Source organism: Pelobates fuscus, chromosome 3 (genome assembly GCF_036172605.1).
Source record: "Pelobates fuscus isolate aPelFus1 chromosome 3, aPelFus1.pri, whole genome shotgun sequence".
Lineage (NCBI taxonomy): Eukaryota > Metazoa > Chordata > Amphibia > Anura > Pelobatidae > Pelobates > Pelobates fuscus.
The window spans coordinates 399,015,160-399,036,472 of NC_086319.1; the positions used below are offsets into that span (position 1 = coordinate 399,015,160).

General features: G+C 39.2%; 14 non-coding genes across 14 annotated transcripts; all 14 read left to right on the forward strand.

Annotated features, from left to right (window-relative positions):
- The first annotated feature begins 378 nt into the window (after positions 1-378).
- On the forward strand, positions 379-450 carry TRNAG-UCC (transfer RNA glycine (anticodon UCC)). Its single transcript has one exon. It is a non-coding gene; the product is annotated as a tRNA-Gly (tRNA).
- Positions 451-1,434: 984 nt separating this feature from the next.
- On the forward strand, positions 1,435-1,506 carry TRNAG-UCC (transfer RNA glycine (anticodon UCC)). The gene has a single exon. It is a non-coding gene; the product is annotated as a tRNA-Gly (tRNA).
- Positions 1,507-2,490: 984 nt separating this feature from the next.
- Positions 2,491-2,562, forward strand: TRNAG-UCC (transfer RNA glycine (anticodon UCC)). The gene has a single exon. It is a non-coding gene; the product is annotated as a tRNA-Gly (tRNA).
- A 456-nt stretch (positions 2,563-3,018) lies between these two features.
- On the forward strand, positions 3,019-3,090 carry TRNAG-UCC (transfer RNA glycine (anticodon UCC)). The gene has a single exon. It is a non-coding gene; the product is annotated as a tRNA-Gly (tRNA).
- Positions 3,091-3,546: 456 nt separating this feature from the next.
- On the forward strand, positions 3,547-3,618 carry TRNAG-UCC (transfer RNA glycine (anticodon UCC)). The gene has a single exon. It is a non-coding gene; the product is annotated as a tRNA-Gly (tRNA).
- A 456-nt stretch (positions 3,619-4,074) lies between these two features.
- TRNAG-UCC (transfer RNA glycine (anticodon UCC)) lies at positions 4,075-4,146 on the forward strand. Its single transcript has one exon. It is a non-coding gene; the product is annotated as a tRNA-Gly (tRNA).
- Positions 4,147-4,602: 456 nt separating this feature from the next.
- Positions 4,603-4,674, forward strand: TRNAG-UCC (transfer RNA glycine (anticodon UCC)). Its single transcript has one exon. It is a non-coding gene; the product is annotated as a tRNA-Gly (tRNA).
- A 456-nt stretch (positions 4,675-5,130) lies between these two features.
- TRNAG-UCC (transfer RNA glycine (anticodon UCC)) lies at positions 5,131-5,202 on the forward strand. The gene has a single exon. It is a non-coding gene; the product is annotated as a tRNA-Gly (tRNA).
- Positions 5,203-5,658: 456 nt separating this feature from the next.
- On the forward strand, positions 5,659-5,730 carry TRNAG-UCC (transfer RNA glycine (anticodon UCC)). Its single transcript has one exon. It is a non-coding gene; the product is annotated as a tRNA-Gly (tRNA).
- A 456-nt stretch (positions 5,731-6,186) lies between these two features.
- On the forward strand, positions 6,187-6,258 carry TRNAG-UCC (transfer RNA glycine (anticodon UCC)). The gene has a single exon. It is a non-coding gene; the product is annotated as a tRNA-Gly (tRNA).
- Positions 6,259-10,584: 4,326 nt separating this feature from the next.
- On the forward strand, positions 10,585-10,656 carry TRNAG-UCC (transfer RNA glycine (anticodon UCC)). Its single transcript has one exon. It is a non-coding gene; the product is annotated as a tRNA-Gly (tRNA).
- Positions 10,657-13,752: 3,096 nt separating this feature from the next.
- Positions 13,753-13,824, forward strand: TRNAG-UCC (transfer RNA glycine (anticodon UCC)). The gene has a single exon. It is a non-coding gene; the product is annotated as a tRNA-Gly (tRNA).
- Positions 13,825-17,128: 3,304 nt separating this feature from the next.
- Positions 17,129-17,200, forward strand: TRNAG-UCC (transfer RNA glycine (anticodon UCC)). The gene has a single exon. It is a non-coding gene; the product is annotated as a tRNA-Gly (tRNA).
- Positions 17,201-19,239: 2,039 nt separating this feature from the next.
- TRNAG-UCC (transfer RNA glycine (anticodon UCC)) lies at positions 19,240-19,311 on the forward strand. Its single transcript has one exon. It is a non-coding gene; the product is annotated as a tRNA-Gly (tRNA).
- Positions 19,312-21,313: the final 2,002 nt, after the last annotated feature.

The window sequence follows — 21,313 nt, forward strand, 5'->3', positions numbered from 1 at the left end:
TGTTGCTGAATCAACAACATTTTGTGCTGGATCATGCTCTACATAGATCAGATATGAATGACTCGCGGAAATTGTCAATCACTTTGGGTTTTTTGTTTTTTCTTTTTTTTTCTTTTACAATAACGGTCATTTTAAGCACGGCTCTCGAAAATCTGAACCGTATCAGTTTGGAAGAACCCAATTTTTGGAAAGTGCCCAAGTCAATTTAAAATTTCTGCAATAGATTTTTTTCATCTTATTCCAATAAACAGTGTGCTTGCAAAGTTTGAAACAGCGAAATGTGTACTTAGACTAGGCGAGCGTTCTTGAGAGATCAGGAAGCTTGTCTGAAAATGTGACCGTATGGCTTGTGGTGTCGGTAAAACTAAAACACATCAAGCGTTGGTGGTATAGTGGTGAGCATAGCTGCCTTCCAAGCAGTTGACCCGGGTTCGATTCCCGGCCAACGCAAGAAAATCTGATTTTACGACACTGTAGTCAGCAAATTTTGCGTTCCTATTTAACATTCTCAACGACTGTTACTGCTCTTGTTTCTGAATCAACAACATTTTGTGCTGGATCATGCTCTACATAGATCAGATATAAATGACTCGCGGAAATTGTCAATCACTTTGGGTTTTTTGTTTTTTAATTTTTTTTCTTGTACAATAACGGTCATTTTAAGCACGGCTCTCGAAAATCTGAACCGTATCAGTTTGGAAGAACCCAATTTTTGGGAAGTGCCCAAGTCAATTTAAAATTTCTGCAATAGATTTTTTTCATCTTATTCCAATAAACAGTGTGCTTGCAAAGTTTGAAACAGCGAAATGTGAACTTAGACTAGGCGAGCGTTCTTGAGAGATCAGGAAGCTTGTCTGAAAATGTGACCGTATGGCTCGTGGTGTCGGTAAAACTAAAACACATCAAGCGTTGGTGATATAGTGGTGAGCATAGCTGCCTTCCAAGCAGTTGACCCCGGTTTGATTCCCAGCCAACGCAAGAAAATCTGATTTTACGACACTGTAGTCAGCAAATTTTGCGTTCCTATTTAACATTCTCAACGACTGTTACTGCTCTTGTTGCTGAATCAACAAAATTTTGTGCTGGATCATGCTCTACATAGATCAGATATAAATGACTCGCGGAAATTGTCAATCACTTTGGGTTTTTTGTTTTTTTATTTTTTTTCTTGTACAATAACGGTCATTTTAAGCACGGCTCTCGAAAATCTGAACCGTATCAGTTTGGAAGAACCCAATTTTTGGGAAGTGGCCAAGTCAATTTAAAATTTCTGCAATAGATTTTTTTCATCTTATTCCAATAAACAGTGTGCTTGCAAAGTTTGAAACAGCGAAATGTGAACTTAGACTAGGCGAGCGTTCTTGAGAGATCAGGAAGCTTGTTTGAAAATGTGACCGTATGGCTCGTGGTGTCTGTAAAACCAAAATGCATCAAGCGTTGGTGGTATAGTGGTGAGCATAGCTGCCTTCCAAGCAGTTGACCCGGGTTCGATTCCCGGCCAACGCAAGAAAATCTGATTTTACGACACTGTAGTCAGCAAATTTTGCGTTCCTATTTAACATTCTCAACGACTGTTACTGCTCTTGTTGCTGAATCAACAACATTTTGTGCTGGATCATGCTCTACATAGATCAGATATGAATGACTCGCGGAAATTGTCAATCACTTTGGGTTTTTTGTTTTTTAATTTTTTTTCTTGTACAATAACGGTCATTTTAAGCACGGCTCTCGAAAATCTGAACCGTATCAGTTTGGAAGAACCCAATTTTTGGGAAGTGCCCAAGTCAATTTAAAATTTCTGCAATAGATTTTTTTCATCTTATTCCAATAAAAAGTGTGCTTGCAAAGTTTGAAACAGCAAAATGTGAACTTAGACTAGGCGAGCATTCTTGAGAGATCAGGAAGCTTGTCTGAAAATGTGACCGTATGGCTTGTGGTGTCGGTAAAACTAAAACACATCAAGCGTTGGTGTTATAGTGGTGAGCATAGCTGCCTTCCAAGCAGTTGACCCGGGTTCGATTCCCGGCCAACGCAAGAAAATCTGATTTTACGACGCTGTAGTCAGCAAATTTTGCGTTCCTATTTAACATTCTCAACGACTGTTACTGCTCTTGTTGCTGAATCAACAACATTTTGTGCTGGATCATGCTCTACATAGATCAGATATGAATGACTCGCGGAAATTGTCAATCACTTTGGGTTTTTTGTTTTTTAAATTTTTTTCTTGTACAATAACGGTCATTTTAAGCACGGCTCTCGAAAATCTGAACCGTATCAGTTTGGAAGAACCCAATTTTTGGGAAGTGCCCAAGTCAATTTAAAATTTCTGCAATAGATTTTTTTCATCTTATTCCAATAAACAGTGTGCTTGCAAAGTTTGAAACAGCGAAATGTGTACTTAGACTAGGCGAGCGTTCTTGAGAGATCAGGAAGCTTGTCTGAAAATGTGACCGTATGGCTTGTGGTGTCGGTAAAACTAAAACACATCAAGCGTTGGTGGTATAGTGGTGAGCATAGCTGCCTTCCAAGCAGTTGACCCGGGTTCGATTCCCGGCCAACGCAAGAAAATCTGATTTTACGACACTGTAGTCAGCAAATTTTGCGTTCCTATTTAACATTCTCAACGACTGTTACTGCTCTTGTTGCTGAATCAACAACATTTTGTGCTGGATCATGCTCTACATAGATCAGATATGAATGACTCGCGGAAATTGTCAATCACTTTGGGTTTTTTGTTTTTTCTTTTTTTTTCTTTTACAATAACGGTAATTTTAAGCACGGCTCTCGAAAATCTGAACCGTATCAGTTTGGAAGAACCCAATTTTTGGAAAGTGCCCAAGTCAATTTAAAATTTCTGCAATAGATTTTTTTCATCTTATTCCAATAAACAGTGTGCTTGCAAAGTTTGAAACAGCGAAATGTGTACTTAGACTAGGCGAGCGTTCTTGAGAGATCAGGAAGCTTGTCTGAAAATGTGACCGTATGGCTTGTGGTGTCGGTAAAACTAAAACACATCAAGCGTTGGTGGTATAGTGGTGAGCATAGCTGCCTTCCAAGCAGTTGACCCGGGTTCGATTCCCGGCCAACGCAAGAAAATCTGATTTTACGACACTGTAGTCAGCAAATTTTGCGTTCCTATTTAACATTCTCAACGACTGTTACTGCTCTTGTTGCTGAATCAACAACATTTTGTGCTGGATCATGCTCTACATAGATCAGATATGAATGACTCGCGGAAATTGTCAATCACTTTGGGTTTTTTGTTTTTTCTTTTTTTTTCTTTTACAATAACGGTCATTTTAAGCACGGCTCTCGAAAATCTGAACCGTATCAGTTTGGAAGAACCCAATTTTTGGGAAGTGCCCAAGTCAATTTAAAATTTCTGCAATAGATTTTTTTCATCTTATTCCAATAAACAGTGTGCTTGCAAAGTTTGAAACAGCGAAATGTGTACTTAGACTAGGCGAGCGTTCTTGAGAGATCAGGAAGCTTGTCTGAAAATGTGACCGTATGGCTTGTGGTGTCGGTAAAACTAAAACACATCAAGCGTTGGTGGTATAGTGGTGAGCATAGCTGCCTTCCAAGCAGTTGACCCGGGTTCGATTCCCGGCCAACGCAAGAAAATCTGATTTTACGACACTGTAGTCAGCAAATTTTGCGTTCCTATTTAACATTCTCAACGACTGTTACTGCTCTTGTTTCTGAATCAACAACATTTTGTGCTGGATCATGCTCTACATAGATCAGATATAAATGACTCGCGGAAATTGTCAATCACTTTGGGTTTTTTGTTTTTTAATTTTTTTTCTTGTACAATAACGGTCATTTTAAGCACGGCTCTCGAAAATCTGAACCGTATCAGTTTGGAAGAACCCAATTTTTGGGAAGTGCCCAAGTCAATTTAAAATTTCTGCAATAGATTTTTTTCATCTTATTCCAATAAACAGTGTGCTTGCAAAGTTTGAAACAGCGAAATGTGTACTTAGACTAGGCGAGCGTTCTTGAGAGATCAGGAAGCTTGTTTGAAAATGTGACCGTATGGCTCGTGGTGTCGGTAAAACCAAAATGCATCAAGCGTTGGTGGTATAGTGGTGAGCATAGCTGCCTTCCAAGCAGTTGACCCGGGTTCGATTCCCGGCCAACGCAAGAAAATCTGTTTTTACGACACTGTAGTCAGCAAATTTTGCGTTCCTATTTAACATTCTCAACGACTGTTACTGCTCTTGTTGCTGAATCAACAACATTTTGTGCTGGATCATGCTCTACATAGATCAGATATGAATGACTCGCGGAAATTGTCAATCACTTTGGGTTTTTTGTTTTTTAATTTTTTTTCTTGTACAATAACGGTCATTTTAAGCACGGCTCTCGAAAATCTGAACCGTATCAGTTTGGAAGAACCCAATTTTTGGGAAGTGCCCAAGTCAATTTAAAATTTCTGCAATAGATTTTTTTCATCTTATTCCAATAAAAAGTGTGCTTGCAAAGTTTGAAACAGCAAAATGTGAACTTAGACTAGGCGAGCGTTCTTGAGAGATCAGGAAGCTTGTCTGAAAATGTGACCGTATGGCTTGTGGTGTCGGTAAAACTAAAACACATCAAGCGTTGGTGGTATAGTGGTGAGCATAGCTGCCTTCCAAGCAGTTGACCCGGGTTCGATTCCCGGCCAACGCAAGAAAATCTGATTTTACGACACTGTAGTCAGCAAATTTTGCGTTCCTATTTAACATTCTCAACGACTGTTACTGCTCTTGTTGCTGAATCAACAACATTTTGTGCTGGATCATGCTCTACATAGATCAGATATGAATGACTCGCGGAAATTGTCAATCACTTTGGGTTTTTTGTTTTTTAAATTTTTTTCTTGTACAATAACGGTCATTTTAAGCACGGCTCTCGAAAATCTGAACCGTATCAGTTTGGAAGAACCCAATTTTTGGGAAGTGCCCAAGTCAATTTAAAATTTCTGCAATAGATTTTTTTCATCTTATTCCAATAAACAGTGTGCTTGCAAAGTTTGAAACAGCGAAATGTGTACTTAGACTAGGCGAGCGTTCTTTAGAGATCAGGAAGCTTGTCTGAAAATGTGACCGTATGGCTTGTGGTGTCGGTAAAACTAAAACACATCAAGCGTTGGTGGTATAGTGGTGAGCATAGCTGCCTTCCAAGCAGTTGACCCGGGTTCGATTCCCGGCCAACGCAAGAAAATCTGATTTTACGACACTGTAGTCAGCAAATTTTGCGTTCCTATTTAACATTCTCAACGACTGTTACTGCTCTTGTTGCTGAATCAACAACATTTTGTGCTGGATCATGCTCTACATAGATCAGATATGAATGACTCGCGGAAATTGTCAATCACTTTGGGTTTTTTGTTTTTTCTTTTTTTTTCTTTTACAATAACGGTCATTTTAAGCACGGCTCTCGAAAATCTGAACCGTATCAGTTTGGAAGAACCCAATTTTTGGAAAGTGCCCAAGTCAATTTAAAATTTCTGCAATAGATTTTTTTCATCTTATTCCAATAAACAGTGTGCTTGCAAAGTTTGAAACAGCGAAATGTGTACTTAGACTAGGCGAGCGTTCTTGAGAGATCAGGAAGCTTGTCTGAAAATGTGACCGTATGGCTTGTGGTGTCGGTAAAACTAAAACACATCAAGCGTTGGTGGTATAGTGGTGAGCATAGCTGCCTTCCAAGCAGTTGACCCGGGTTCGATTCCCGGCCAACGCAAGAAAATCTGATTTTACGACACTGTAGTCAGCAAATTTTGCGTTCCTATTTAACATTCTCAACGACTGTTACTGCTCTTGTTGCTGAATCAACAACATTTTGTGCTGGATCATGCTCTACATAGATCAGATATGAATGACTCGCGGAAATTGTCAATCACTTTGGGTTTTTTGTTTTTTCTTTTTTTTTCTTTTACAATAACGGTCATTTTAAGCACGGCTCTCGAAAATCTGAACCGTATCAGTTTGGAAGAACCCAATTTTTGGGAAGTGCCCAAGTCAATTTAAAATTTCTGCAATAGATTTTTTTCATCTTATTCCAATAAACAGTGTGCTTGCAAAGTTTGAAACAGCGAAATGTGTACTTAGACTAGGCGAGCGTTCTTGAGAGATCAGGAAGCTTGTCTGAAAATGTGACCGTATGGCTTGTGGTGTCGGTAAAACTAAAACACATCAAGCGTTGGTGGTATAGTGGTGAGCATAGCTGCCTTCCAAGCAGTTGACCCGGGTTCGATTCCCGGCCAACGCAAGAAAATCTGATTTTACGACACTGTAGTCAGCAAATTTTGCGTTCCTATTTAACATTCTCAACGACTGTTACTGCTCTTGTTTCTGAATCAACAACATTTTGTGCTGGATCATGCTCTACATAGATCAGATATAAATGACTCGCGGAAATTGTCAATCACTTTGGGTTTTTTGTTTTTTAATTTTTTTTCTTGTACAATAACGGTCATTTTAAGCACGGCTCTCGAAAATCTGAACCGTATCAGTTTGGAAGAACCCAATTTTTGGGAAGTGCCCAAGTCAATTTAAAATTTCTGCAATAGATTTTTTTCATCTTATTCCAATAAACAGTGTGCTTGCAAAGTTTGAAACAGCGAAATGTGAACTTAGACTAGGCGAGCGTTCTTGAGAGATCAGGAAGCTTGTCTGAAAATGTGACCGTATGGCTCGTGGTGTCGGTAAAACTAAAACACATCAAGCGTTGGTGATATAGTGGTGAGCATAGCTTCCTTCCAAGCAGTTGACCCCGGTTTGATTCCCAGCCAACGCAAGAAAATCTGATTTTACGACACTGTAGTCAGCAAATTTTGCGTTCCTATTTAACATTCTCAACGACTGTTACTGCTCTTGTTGCTGAATCAACAAAATTTTGTGCTGGATCATGCTCTACATAGATCAGATATAAATGACTCGCGGAAATTGTCAATCACTTTGGGTTTTTTGTTTTTTAATTTTTTTTCTTGTACAATAACGGTCATTTTAAGCACGGCTCTCGAAAATCTGAACCGTATCAGTTTGGAAGAACCCAATTTTTGGGAAGTGCCCAAGTCAAGTTAAAATTTCTGCAATAGATTTTTTTCATCTTATTCCAATAAACAGTGTGCTTGCAAAGTTTGAAACAGCGAAATGTGAACTTAGACTAGGCGAGCGTTCTTGAGAGATCAGGAAGCTTGTCTGAAAATGTGACCGTATGGCTCGTGGTGTCGGTAAAACTAAAACACATCAAGCGTTGGTGATATAGTGGTGAGCATAGCTGCCTTCCAAGCAGTTGACCCCGGTTTGATTCCCAGCCAACGCAAGAAAATCTGGTTTTACGACACTGTAGTCAGCAAATTTTGCGTTCCTATTTAACATTCTCAACGACTGTTACTGCTCTTGTTGCTGAATCAACAACATTTTGTGCTGGATCATGCTCTACATAGATCAGATATGAATGACTCGCGGAAATTGTCAATCACTTTGGGTTTTTTGTTTTTTAATTTTTTTTCTTGTACAATAACGGTCATTTTAAGCACGGCTCTCGAAAATCTGAACCGTATCAGTTTGGAAGAACCCAATTTTTGGGAAGTGGCCAAGTCAATTTAAAATTTCTGCAATAGATTTTTTTCATCTTATTCCAATAAACAGTGTGCTTGCAAAGTTTGAAACAGCGAAATGTGAACTTAGACTAGGCGAGCGTTCTTGAGAGATCAGGAAGCTTGTCTGAAAATGTGACCGTATGGCTCGTGGTGTCGGTAAAACTGAAACGCATCAAGCGTTGGTGGTATAGTGGTGAGCATAGCTGCCTTCCAAGCAGTTGACCCGGGTTTGATTCCCGGCCAACGCAAGAAAATCTGATTTTACGACACTGTAGTCAGCAAATTTTGCGTTCCTATTTAACATTCTCAACGACTGTTACTGCTCTTGTTGCTGAATCAACAACATTTTGTGCTGGATCATGCTCTACGTAGATCAGATATGAATGACTCGCGGAAATTGTCAATCACTTTGGGTTTTTTGTTTTTTAATTTTTTTTCTTGTACAATAACGGTCTTTTTAAGCACGGCTCTCGAAAATCTGAACCGTATCAGTTTGGAAGAACCAAATTTTTGGGAAGTGCCCAAGTCAATTTAAAATTTCTGCAATAGATTTTTTTCATCTTATTCCAATAAACAGTGTGCTTGCAAAGTTTGAAACAGCGAAATGTGAACTTAGACTAGGCGAGCGTTCTTGAGAGATCAGGAAGCTTGTCTGAAAATGTGACCGTATGGCTTGTGGTGTCGGTAAAACTAAAACACATCAAGCGTTGGTGATATAGTGGTGAGCATAGCTGCCTTCCAAGCAGTTGACCCGGGTTCGATTCCCGGCCAACGCAAGAAAATCTGATTTTACGACACTGTAGTCAGCAAATTTTGCGTTCCTATTTAACATTCTCAACGACTGTTACTGCTCTTGTTGCTGAATCAACAACATTTTGTGCTGGATCATGCTCTACATAGATCAGATATAAATGACTCGCGGAAATTGTCAATCACTTTGGGTTTTTTGTTTTTTAATTTTTTTTCTTGTACAATAACGGTCATTTTAAGCACGGCTCTCGAAAATCTGAACCGTATCAGTTTGGAAGAACCCAATTTTTGGGAAGTGCCCAAGTCAATTTAAAATTTCTGCAATAGATTTTTTTCATCTTATTCCAATAAACAGTGTGCTTGCAAAGTTTGAAACAGCGAAATGTGAACTTAGACTAGGCGAGCGTTCTTGAGCGATCAGGAAGCTTGTCTGAAAATTTGACCGTATGGCTCGTGGTTTCGGTAAAACTAAAATACATCAAGTGTTGGCTGTATAGTGGTGAGCATAGCTGCCTTCCAAGCAGTTGACCCGGGTTTTATTCCCGGCCAACGCAAGAAAATCTGATTTTACGACACTGTAGTCAGCAAATTTTGCGTTCCTATTTAACATTCTCAACGACTGTTACTGCTCTTGTTGCTGAATCAACAACATTTTGTGCTGGATCATGCTCTACATAGATCAGATATGAATGACTCTCGGAAATTGTCAATCACTTGTCAATCACGCAAGAAAATCTGATTTTACGACACTGTAGTCAGCAAATTTTGCGTTCCTATTTAACATTCTCAACGACTGTTACTGCTCTTGTTGCTGAATCAACAACATTTTGTGCTGGATCATGCTCTACATAGATCAGATATGAATGACTCGCGGAAATTGTCAATCACTTTGGGTTTTTTGTTTTTTAATTTTTTTTCTTGTACAATAACGGTCATTTTAAGCACGGCTCTCTAAAATCTGAACCGTATCAGTTTGGAAGAACCCAATTTTTGGGAAGTGCCCAAGTCAATTTAAAATTTCTGCAATAGATTTTTTTCATCTTATTCCAATAAACAGTGTGCTTGCAAAGTTTGAAACAGCGAAATGTGAACTTAGACTAGGCGAGCGTTCTTGAGAGATCAGGAAGCTTGTTTGAAAATGTGACCGTATGGCTCGTGGTGTCGGTAAAACCAAAATGCATCAAGCGTTGGTGGTATAGTGGTGAGCATTGCTGCCTTCCAAGCAGTTGACCTGGGTTCAATTCCCGGCCAACGCAAGAAAATCTGATTTTACAACACTGTAGTCAGCAAATTTTGCGTTCCTATTTAACATTCTCAACGACTGTTACTGCTCTTGTTGCTGAATCAACAACATTTTGTGCTGGATCATGCTCTACGTAGATCAGATATGAATGACTCGCGGAAATTGTCAATCACTTTGGGTTTTTTGTTTTTTAATTTTTTTTCTTGTACAATAACGGTCATTTTAAGCACGGCTCTCGAAAATCTGAACCGTATCAGTTTGGAAGAACCCAATTTTTGGGAAGTGCCCAAGTCAATTTAAAATTTCTGCAATAGATTTTTTTCATCTTATTCCAATAAACAGTGTGCTTGCAAAGTTTGAAACAGCGAAATGTGAACTTAGACTAGGCGAGCGTTCTTGAGAGATCAGGAAGCTTGTCTGAAAATGTGACCGTATGGCTTGTGGTGTCAGTAAAACTAAAACACATCAAGCGTTGGTGATATAGTGGTGAGCATAGCTGCCTTCCAAGCAGTTGACCCGGGTTCGATTCCCGGACAACGCAAGAAAATTTGATTTTACGACACTGTAGTCAGCAAATTTTGCGTTCCTATTTAACATTCTCAACGACTGTTACTGCTCTTGTTGCTGAATCAACAACATTTTGTGCTGGATCATGCTCTACATAGATCAGATATGAATGACTCGCGGAAATTGTCAATCACTTTGGGTTTTTTGTTTTTTTATTTTTTTTCTTGTACAATAACGGTCATTTTAAGCACGGCTCTCGAAAATCTGAACCGTATCAGTTTGGAAGAACCCAATTTTTGGGAAGTGCCCAAGTCAATTTAAAATTTCTGCAATAGATTTTTTTCATCTTATTCCAATAAACAGTGTGCTTGCAAAGTTTGAAACAGCGAAATGTGAACTTAGACTAGGCGAGCGTTCTTGAGAGATCAGGAAGCTTGTCTGAAAATGTGACCGTATGGCTCGTGGTGTCGGTAAAACCAAAATGCATCAAGCGTTGGTGGTATAGTGGTGAGCATAGCTGCCTTCCAAGCAGTTGACCCGGGTTCGATTCCCGGCCAACGCAAGAAAATCTTATTTTACGACACTGTAGTCAGCAAATTTTGCGTTCCTATTTAACATTCTCAACGACTGTTACTGCTCTTGTTGCTGAATCAACAACATTTTGTGCTGGATCATGCTCTACATAGATCAGATATAAATGACTCGCGGAAATTGTCAATCACTTTGGGTTTTTTGTTTTTTAATTTTTTTTCTTGTACAATAACGGTCATTTTAAGCACGGCTATCGAAAATCTGAACCGTATCAGTTTGGAAGAACCCAATTTTTGGGAAGTGCCCAAGTCAATTTAAAATTTCTGCAATAGATTTTTTTCATCTTATTCCAATAAACAGTGTGCTTGCAAAGTTTGAAACAGCGAAATGTGAACTTAGACTAGGCGAGCGTTCTTGAGAGATCAGGAAGCTTGTTTGAAAATGTGACCGTATGGCTCGTGGTGTCGGTAAAACCAAAATGCATCAAGCGTTGGTGATATAGTGGTGAGCATAGCTGCCTTCCAAGCAGTTGACCTGGGTTCGATTCCCGGCCAACGCAAGAAAATCTTATTTTACGACACTGTAGTCAGCAAATTTTGCGTTCCTATTTAACATTCTCAACGACTGTTACTGCTCTTGTTGCTGAATCAACAACATTTTGTGCTGGATCATGCTCTACATAGATCAGATATGAATGACTCGCGGAAATTGTCAATCACTTTGGGTTTTTTGTTTTTTAATTTTTTTTCTTGTACAATAACGGTCATTTTAAGCACGGCTATCGAAAATCTGAACCGTATCAGTTTGGAAGAACCCAATTTTTGGGAAGTGCCCAAGTCAATTTAAAATTTCTGCAATAGATTTTTTTCATCTTATTCCAATAAACAGTGTGCTTGCAAAGTTTGAAACAGCGAAATGTGAACTTAGACTAGGCGAGCGTTCTTGAGAGATCAGGAAGCTTGTTTGAAAATGTGACCGTATGGCTCGTGGTGTCGGTAAAACCAAAATGCATCAAGCGTTGGTGGTATAGCGGTGAGCATAGCTGCCTTCCAAGCAGTTGACCCGGGTTCGATTCCCGGCCAACGCAAGAAAATCTGATTTTACGACACTGTAGTCAGCAAATTTTGCGTTCCTATTTAACATTCTCAACGACTGTTACTGCTCTTGTTGCTGAATCAACAACATTTTGTGCTGGATCATGCTCTACGTAGATCAGATATGAATGACTCGCGGAAATTGTCAATCACTTTGGGTTTTTTGTTTTTTAATTTTTTTTCTTGTACAATAACAGTCATTTTAAGCACGGCTCTCGAAAATCTGAACCGTATCAGTTTGGAAGAACCCAATTTTTGGGAAGTGCCCAAGTCAATTTAAAATTTCTGCAATAGATTTTTTTCATCTTATTCCAATAAACAGTGTGCTTGCAAAGTTTGAAACAGCGAAATGTGAACTTAGACTAGGCGAGCGTTCTTGAGAGATCAGGAAGCTTGTCTGAAAATGTGACCGTATAGCTTGTGGTGTCGGTAAAACTAAAACACATCAAGCGTTGGTGATATAGTGGTGAGCATAGCTGCCTTCCAAGCAGTTGACCCGGGTTCGATTCCCGGCCAATGCAAGAAAATCTGATTTTACGACACTGTAGTCAGCAAATTTTGCGTTCCTATTTAACATTCTCAACGACTGTTACTGCTCTTGTTGCTGAATCAACAACATTTTGTGCTGGATCATGCTCTACATAGATCAGATATAAATGACTCGCGGAAATTGTCAATCAGTTTGGGTTTTTTGTTTTTTAATTTTTTTTCTTGTACAATAACGGTCATTTTAAGCACGGCTCTCGAAAATCTGAACCGTATCAGTTTGGAAGAACCCAATTTTTGGGAAGTGCCCAAGTCAATTTAAAATTTCTGCAATAGATTTTTTTCATCTTATTCCAATAAACAGTGTGCTTGCAAAGTTTGAAACAGCGAAATGTGAACTTAGACTAGGCGAGCGTTCTTGAGAGATCAGGAAGCTTGTTTGAAAATGTGACCGTATGGCTCGTGGTGTCGGTAAAACCAAAATGCATCAAGCGTTGGTGGTATAGTGGTGAGTATAGCTGCCTTCCAAGCAGTTGACCCGGGTTCGATTCTCGGCCAACGCAAGAAAATCTGATTTTACGACACTGTAGTCAGCAAATTTTGCGTTCCTATTTAACATTCTCAACGACTGTTACTGCTCTTGTTGCTGAATCAACAACATTTTGTGCTGGATCATGCTCTACATAGATCACATATGAATGACTCGCGGAAATTGTTAATCACTTTGGGTTTTTTGTTTTTTAATTTTTTTTCTTGTACAATAACGGTCATTTTAAGCACGGCTCTCGAAAATCTGAACCATATCAGTTTGGAAGAACCCAATTTTTGGGAAGTGCCCAAGTCAATTTAAAATTTCTGCAATAGATTTTTTTCATCTTATTCCAATAAACAGTGTGCTTGCAAAGTTTGAAACAGCGAAATGTGATCTTAGACTAGGCGAGCGTTCTTGAGAGATCAGGAAGCTTGTCTGAAAATGTGACCGTATGGCTCGTGGTTTCGGTAAAACTAAAATACATCAAGTGTTGGCTGTATAGTGGTGAGCATAGCTGCCTTCCAAGCAGTTGACCCGGGTTTTATTCCCGGCCAACGCAAGAAAATCTGATTTTACGACACTGTTGTCAGCAAATTTTGCGTTCCTATTTAACATTCTCAACGACTGTTACTGCTCTTGTTGCTGAATCAACAACATTTTGTGCTGGATCATGCTCTACATAGATCAGATATGAATGACTCTCGGAAATTGTCAATCACTTTGGGTTTTTTGTTTTTTAATTTTTTTTCTTGTACAATAACGGTCATTTTAAGCACGGCTCTCGAAAATCTGAACCGTATCAGTTTGGAAGAACCCAATTTTTGGGAAGTGCCCAAGTCAAGTTAAAATTTCTGCAATAGATTTTTTTCATCTTATTCCAATAAACAGTGTGCTTGCAAAGTTTGAAACAGCGAAATGTGTACTTAGACTAGGCGAGCGTTCTTGAGAGATCAGGAAGCTTGTCTGAAAATGTGACCGTATGGCTTGTGGTGTCGGTAAAACTAAAACACATCAAGCGTTGGTGGTATAGTGGTGAGCATAGCTGCCTTCCAAGCAGTTGACCCGGGTTCGATTCCCGGCCAACGCAAGAAAATCTGATTTTACGACACTGTAGTCAGCAAATTTTGCGTTCCTATTTAACATTCTCAACGACTGTTACTGCTCTTGTTGCTGAATCAACAACATTTTGTGCTGGATCATGCTCTACATAGATCAGATATGAATGACTCGCGGAAATTGTCAATCACTTTGGGTTTTTTGTTTTTTAATTTTTTTTCTTGTACAATAACGGTCATTTTAAGCACGGCTCTCGAAAATCTGAACCGTATCAGTTTGGAAGAACCCAATTTTTGGGAAGTGCCCAAGTCAATTTAAAATTTCTGCAATAGATTTTTTTCATCTTATTCCAATAAACAGTGTGCTTGCAAAGTTTGAAACAGCGAAATGTGTACTTAGACTAGGCGAGCGTTCTTGAGAGATCAGGAAGCTTGTCTGAAAATGTGACCGTATGGCTCGTGGTGTCGGTAACACTAAAACACATCAAGTGTTGGTGGTATAGTGGTGAGCATAGCTGCCTTCCAAGCAGTTGACCTGGGTTCGATTCCCGGCCAACGCAAGAAAATCTGATTTTACGACACTGTAGTCAGCAAATTTTGCGTTCCTATTTAACATTCTCAACGACTGTTACTGCTCTTGTTGCTGAATCAACAACATTTTGTGCTGGATCATGCTCTACATAGATCAGATATGAATGACTCTCGGAAATTGTCAATCACTTAGCGTTTTTTGTTTTTTAATTTTTTTTCTTGTACAATAACGGTCATTTTAAGCACGGCTCTCGAAAATCTGAACCGTATCAGTTTGGAAGAACCCAATTTTTGGGAAGTGCCCAAGTCAATTTAAAATTTCTGCAATAGATTTTTTTCATCTTATTCCAATAAACAGTGTGCTTGCAAAGTTTGAAACAGCGAAATGTGAACTTAGACTAGGCGAGCGTTCTTGAGAGATCAGGAAGCTTGTCAATCACTTTGGGTTTTTTGTTTTTGAATTTTTTTCTTGTACAATAACGGTCATTTTAAGCACGGCTCTCGAAAATCTGAACCGTATCAGTTTGGAAGAACCCAATTTTTGGGAAGTGCCCAAGTCAATTTAAAATTTCTGCAATAGATTTTTTTCATCTTATTCCAATAAACAGTGTGCTTGCAAAGTTTGAAACAGCGAAATGTGAACTTAGACTAGGCGAGCGTTCTTGAGAGATCAGGAAGCTTGTTTGAAAATGTGACCGTATGGCTCGTGGTGGCGGTAAAACCAAAATGCATCAAGCGTTGGTGGTATAGTGGTGAGCATAGCTGCCTTCCAAGCAGTTGACCCGGGTTCGATTCCCGGCCAACGCGTTCCTATTTAACATTCTCAACGACTGTTACTGCTCTTGTTGCTGAATCAACAACATTTTGTGCTGGATCATGCTCTACATAGATCAGATATGAATGACTCTCGGAAATTGTCAATCACTTAGCGTTTTTTGTTTTTTAATTTTTTTTCTTGTACAATAACGGTCATTTTAAGCACGGCTCTCGAAAATCTGAACCGTATCAGTTTGGAAGAACCCAATTTTTGGGAAGTGCCCAAGTCAATTTAAAATTTCTGCAATAGATTTTTTTCATCTTATTCCAATAAACAGTGTGCTTGCAAAGTTTGAAACAGCGAAATGTGAACTTAGACTAGGCGAGCGTTCTTGAGAGATCAGGAAGCTTGTTTGAAAATGTGACCGTATGGCTCGTGGTGTCGGTAAAACCAAAATGCATCAAGCGTTGGTGGTATAGCGGTGAGCATAGCTGCCTTCCAAGCAGTTGACCCGGGTTCGATTCCCGGCCAACGCAAGAAAATCTGATTTTACGACACTGTAGTCAGCAAATTTTGCGTTCCTATTTAACATTCTCAACGACTGTTACTGCTCTTGTTGCTGAATCAACAACATTTTGTGCTGGATCATGCTCTACGTAGATCAGATATGAATGACTCGCGGAAATTGTCAATCACTTTGGGTTTTTTGTTTTTTAATTTTTTTTCTTGTACAATAACAGTCATTTTAAGCACGGCTCTCGAAAATCTGAACCGTATCAGTTTGGAAGAACCCAATTTTTGGGAAGTGCCCAAGTCAATTTAAAATTTCTGCAATAGATTTTTTTCATCTTATTCCAATAAACAGTGTGCTTGCAAAGTTTGAAACAGCGAAATGTGAACTTAGACTAGGCGAGCGTTCTTGAGAGATCAGGAAGCTTGTTTGAAAATGTGACCGTATGGCTCGTGGTGTCGGTAAAACCAAAATGCATCAAGCGTTGGTGGTATAGTGGTGAGTATAGCTGCCTTCCAAGCAGTTGACCCGGGTTCGATTCTCGGCCAACGCAAGAAAATCTGATTTTACGACACTGTAGTCAGCAAATTTTGCGTTCCTATTTAACATTCTCAACGACTGTTACTGCTCTTGTTGCTGAATCAACAACATTTTGTGCTGGATCATGCTCTACATAGATCACATATGAATGACTCGCGGAAATTGTTAATCACTTTGGGTTTTTTGTTTTTTAATTTTTTTTCTTGTACAATAACGGTCATTTTAAGCACGGCTCTCGAAAATCTGAACCATATCAGTTTGGAAGAACCCAATTTTTGGGAAGTGCCCAAGTCAATTTAAAATTTCTGCAATAGATTTTTTTCATCTTATTCCAATAAACAGTGTGCTTGCAAAGTTTGAAACAGCGAAATGTGATCTTAGACTAGGCGAGCGTTCTTGAGAGATCAGGAAGCTTGTCTGAAAATGTGACCGTATGGCTCGTGGTTTCGGTAAAACTAAAATACATCAAGTGTTGGCTGTATAGTGGTGAGCATAGCTGCCTTCCAAGCAGTTGACCCGGGTTTTATTCCCGGCCAACGCAAGAAAATCTGATTTTACGACACTGTTGTCAGCAAATTTTGCGTTCCTATTTAACATTCTCAACGACTGTTACTGCTCTTGTTGCTGAATCAACAACATTTTGTGCTGGATCATGCTCTACATAGATCAGATATGAATGACTCTCGGAAATTGTCAATCACTTTGGGTTTTTTGTTTTTTAATTTTTTTTCTTGTACAATAACGGTCATTTTAAGCACGGCTCTCGAAAATCTGAACCGTATCAGTTTGGAAGAACCCAATTTTTGGGAAGTGCCCAAGTCAAGTTAAAATTTCTGCAATAGATTTTTTTCATCTTATTCCAATAAACAGTGTGCTTGCAAAGTTTGAAACAGCGAAATGTGTACTTAGACTAGGCGAGCGTTCTTGAGAGATCAGGAAGCTTGTCTGAAAATGTGACCGTATGGCTTGTGGTGTCGGTAAAACTAAAACACATCAAGCGTTGGTGGTATAGTGGTGAGCATAGCTGCCTTCCAAGCAGTTGACCCGGGTTCGATTCCCGGCCAACGCAAGAAAATCTGATTTTACGACACTGTAGTCAGCAAATTTTGCGTTCCTATTTAACATTCTCAACGACTGTTACTGCTCTTGTTGCTGAATCAACAACATTTTGTGCTGGATCATGCTCTACATAGATCAGATATGAATGACTCGCGGAAATTGTCAATCACTTTGGGTTTTTTGTTTTTTAATTTTTTTTCTTGTACAATAACGGTCATTTTAAGCACGGCTCTCGAAAATCTGAACCGTATCAGTTTGGAAGAACCCAATTTTTGGGAAGTGCCCAAGTCAATTTAAAATTTCTGCAATAGATTTTTTTCATCTTATTCCAATAAACAGTGTGCTTGCAAAGTTTGAAACAGCGAAATGTGTACTTAGACAAGGCGAGCGTTCTTGAGAGATCAGGAAGCTTGTCTGAAAATGTGACCGTATGGCTCGTGGTGTCGGTAACACTAAAACACATCAAGTGTTGGTGGTATAGTGGTGAGCATAGCTGCCTTCCAAGCAGTTGACCTGGGTTCGATTCCCGGCCAACGCAAGAAAATCTGATTTTACGACACTGTAGTCAGCAAATTTTGCGTTCCTATTTAACATTCTCAACGACTGTTACTGCTCTTGTTGCTGAATCAACAACATTTTGTGCTGGATCATGCTCTACATAGATCAGATATGAATGACTCTCGGAAATTGTCAATCACTTAGCGTTTTTTGTTTTTTAATTTTTTTTCTTGTACAATAACGGTCATTTTAAGCACGGCTCTCGAAAATCTGAACCGTATCAGTTTGGAAGAACCCAATTTTTGGGAAGTGCCCAAGTCAATTTAAAATTTCTGCAATAGATTTTTTTCATCTTATTCCAATAAACAGTGTGCTTGCAAAGTTTGAAACAGCGAAATGTGAACTTAGACTAGGCGAGCGTTCTTGAGAGATCAGGAAGCTTGTTTGAAAATGTGACCGTATGGCTCGTGGTGTCGGTAAAACCAAAATGCATCAAGCGTTGGTGGTATAGTGGTGAGCATAGCTGCCTTCCAAGCAGTTGACCCGGGTTCGATTCCTGGCCAACGCAAGAAAATCTGATTTTACGACACTGTAGTCAGCAAATTTTGCGTTCCTATTTAACATTCTCAACGACTGTTACTGCTCTTGTTGCTGAATCAACAACATTTTGTGCTGGATCATGCTCTACATAGATCAGATATGAATGACTCGCGGAAATTGTCAATCACTTTGGGTTTTTTGTTTTTGAATTTTTTTCTTGTACAATAACGGTCATTTTAAGCACGGCTCTCGAAAATCTGAACCGTATCAGTTTGGAAGAACCCAATTTTTGGGAAGTGCCCAAGTCAATTTAAAATTTCTGCAATAGATTTTTTTCATCTTATTCCAATAAACAGTGTGCTTGCAAAGTTTGAAACAGCGAAATGTGAACTTAGACTAGGCGAGCGTTCTTGAGAGATCAGGAAGCTTGTCTGAAAATGTGACCGTATGGCTTGTGGTGTCGGTAACACTAAAACACATCAAGCGTTGGTGGTATAGTGGTGAGCATAGCTGCCTTCCAAGCAGTTGACCTGGGTTCGATTCCCGGCCAACGCAAGAAAATCTGATTTTACGACACTGTAGTCAGCAAATTTTGCGTTCCTATTTAACATTCTCAACGACTGTTACTGCTCTTGTTGCTGAATCAACAACATTTTGTGCTGGATCATGCTCTACATAGATCAGATATGAATGACTCTCGGAAATTGTCAATCACTTAAGGTTTTTTGTTTTTTAATTTTTTTTCTTGTACAATAACGGTCATTTTAAGCACGGCTCTCGAAAATCTGAACCGTATCAGTTTGGAAGAACCCAATTTTTGGGAAGTGCCCAAGTCAATTTAAAATTTCTGCAATAGATTTTTTTCATCTTATTCCAATAAACAGTGTGCTTGCAAAGTTTGAAACAGCGAAATGTGAACTTAGACTAGGCGAGCGTTCTTGAGAGATCAGGAAGCTTGTTTGAAAATGTGACCGTATGGCTCGTGGTGTCGGTAAAACCAAAATGCATCAAGCGTTGGTGGTATAGTGGTGAGCATAGCTGCCTTCCAAGCAGTTGACCCGGGTTCGATTCCCGGCCAACGCAAGAAAATCTGATTTTACGACACTGTAGTCAGCAAATTTTGCGTTCCTATTTAACATTCTCAACGACTGTTACTGCTCTTGTTGCTGAATCAACAACATTTTGTGCTGGATCATGCTCTACATAGATCAGATATGAATGACTCGCGGAAATTGTCAATCATTTTGGGTTTTTTGTTTTTTAATTTTTTTTCTTGTACAATAACGGTCATTTTAAGCACGGCTCTCGAAAATCTGAACCGTATCAGTTTGGAAGAACCCAATTTTTGGGAAGTGCCCAAGTCAATTTAAAATTTCTGCAATAGATTTTTTTCATCTTATTCCAATAAACAGTGTGCTTGCAAAGTTTGAAACAGCGAAATGTGAACTTAGACTAGGCGAGCGTTCTTGAGAGATCAGGAAGCTTGTCTGAAAATGTGACCGTATGGCTCGTGGTGTCGGTAAAACCAAAATGCATCAAGCGTTGGTGGTATAGTGGTGAGCATAGCTGCCTTCCAAGCAGTTGACCCGGGTTCGATTCCTGGCCAACGCAAGAAAATCTGATTTTACGACACTGTAGTCAGCAAATTTTGCGTTCCTATTTAACATTCTCAACGACTGTTACTGCTCTTGTTGCTGAATCAGCAACATTTTGTGCTGGATCATGCTCTACATAGATCAGATATGAATGACTCGTGGAAATTGTCAATCACTTTGGGTTTTTTGTTTTTTAATTTTTTTTCTTGTACAATAACGGTCATTTTAAGCACGGCTCTCGAAAATCTGAACCGTATCAGTTTGGAAGAACCCAATTTTTGGGAAGTGCCCAAGTCAATTTAAAATTTCTGCAATAGATTTTTTTCATCTTATTCCAATAAACAGTGTGCTTGCAAAGTTTGAAACAGCGAAATGTGAACTTAGACTAGGCGAGCGTTCTTGAGAGATCAGGAAGCTTGTCTGAAAATGTGACCGTATGGCTCGTGGTGTCGGTAAAACCAAAACGCATCAAGTGTTGGTGGTATAGTGGTGAGCATAGCTGCCTTCCAAGCAGTTGACCCGGGTTTGATTCCCGGCCAACGCAAGAAAATCTGATTTTACGACACTGTAGTCAGCAAATTTTGCGTTCCTATTTAACATTCTCAACAACTGTTACTGCTCTTGTTGCTGAATCAACAAAATTTTGTGCTGGATCATGCTCTACGTAGGTCAGATATGAATGACTCGCGGAAATTGTCAATCACTTTGGGTTTTTTGTTTTTTAATTTTTTTTCTTGTACAATAACGGTCATTTTAAGCACGGCTCTCGAAAATCTGAACCGTATCAGTTTGGAAGAACCCAATTTTTGGGAAGTGCCCAAGTCAATTTAAAATTTCTGCAATAGATTTTTTTCATCTTATTCCAATAAACAGTGTGCTTGCAAAGTTTGAAACAGCGAAATGTGAACTTAGACTAGGCGAGCGTTCTTGAGAGATCAGGAAGCTTGTCTGAAAATGTGACCGTATGGCTCGTGGTTTCGGTAAAACTAAAATACATCAAGTGTTGGCTGTATAGTGGTGAGCATAGCTGCCTTCCAAGCAGTTGACCCGGGTTTTATTCCCGGCCAACGCAAGAAAATCTGATTTTACGACACTGTAGTCAGCAAATTTTGCGTTCCTATTTAACATTCTCAACGACTGTTACTGCTCTTGTTGCTGAATCAACAAAATTTTGGGCTGGATCATGCTCTACATAGATCAGATATGAATGACTCTCGGAAATTGTCAATCACTTTTGGTTTTTTGTTTTTTAATTTTTTTTCTTGTACAATAACGGTCATTTTAAGCACGGCTCTCGAAAATCTGAACCGTATCAGTTTGGAAGAACCCAATTTTTGGGAAGTGCCCAAGTCAAGTTAAAATTTCTGCAATAGATTTTTTTCATCTTATTCCAATAAACAGTGTGCTTGCAAAGTTTGAAACAGCGAAATGTGTACTTAGACTAGGCGAGCGTTCTTGAGAGATCAGGAAGCTTGTCTGAAAATGTGACC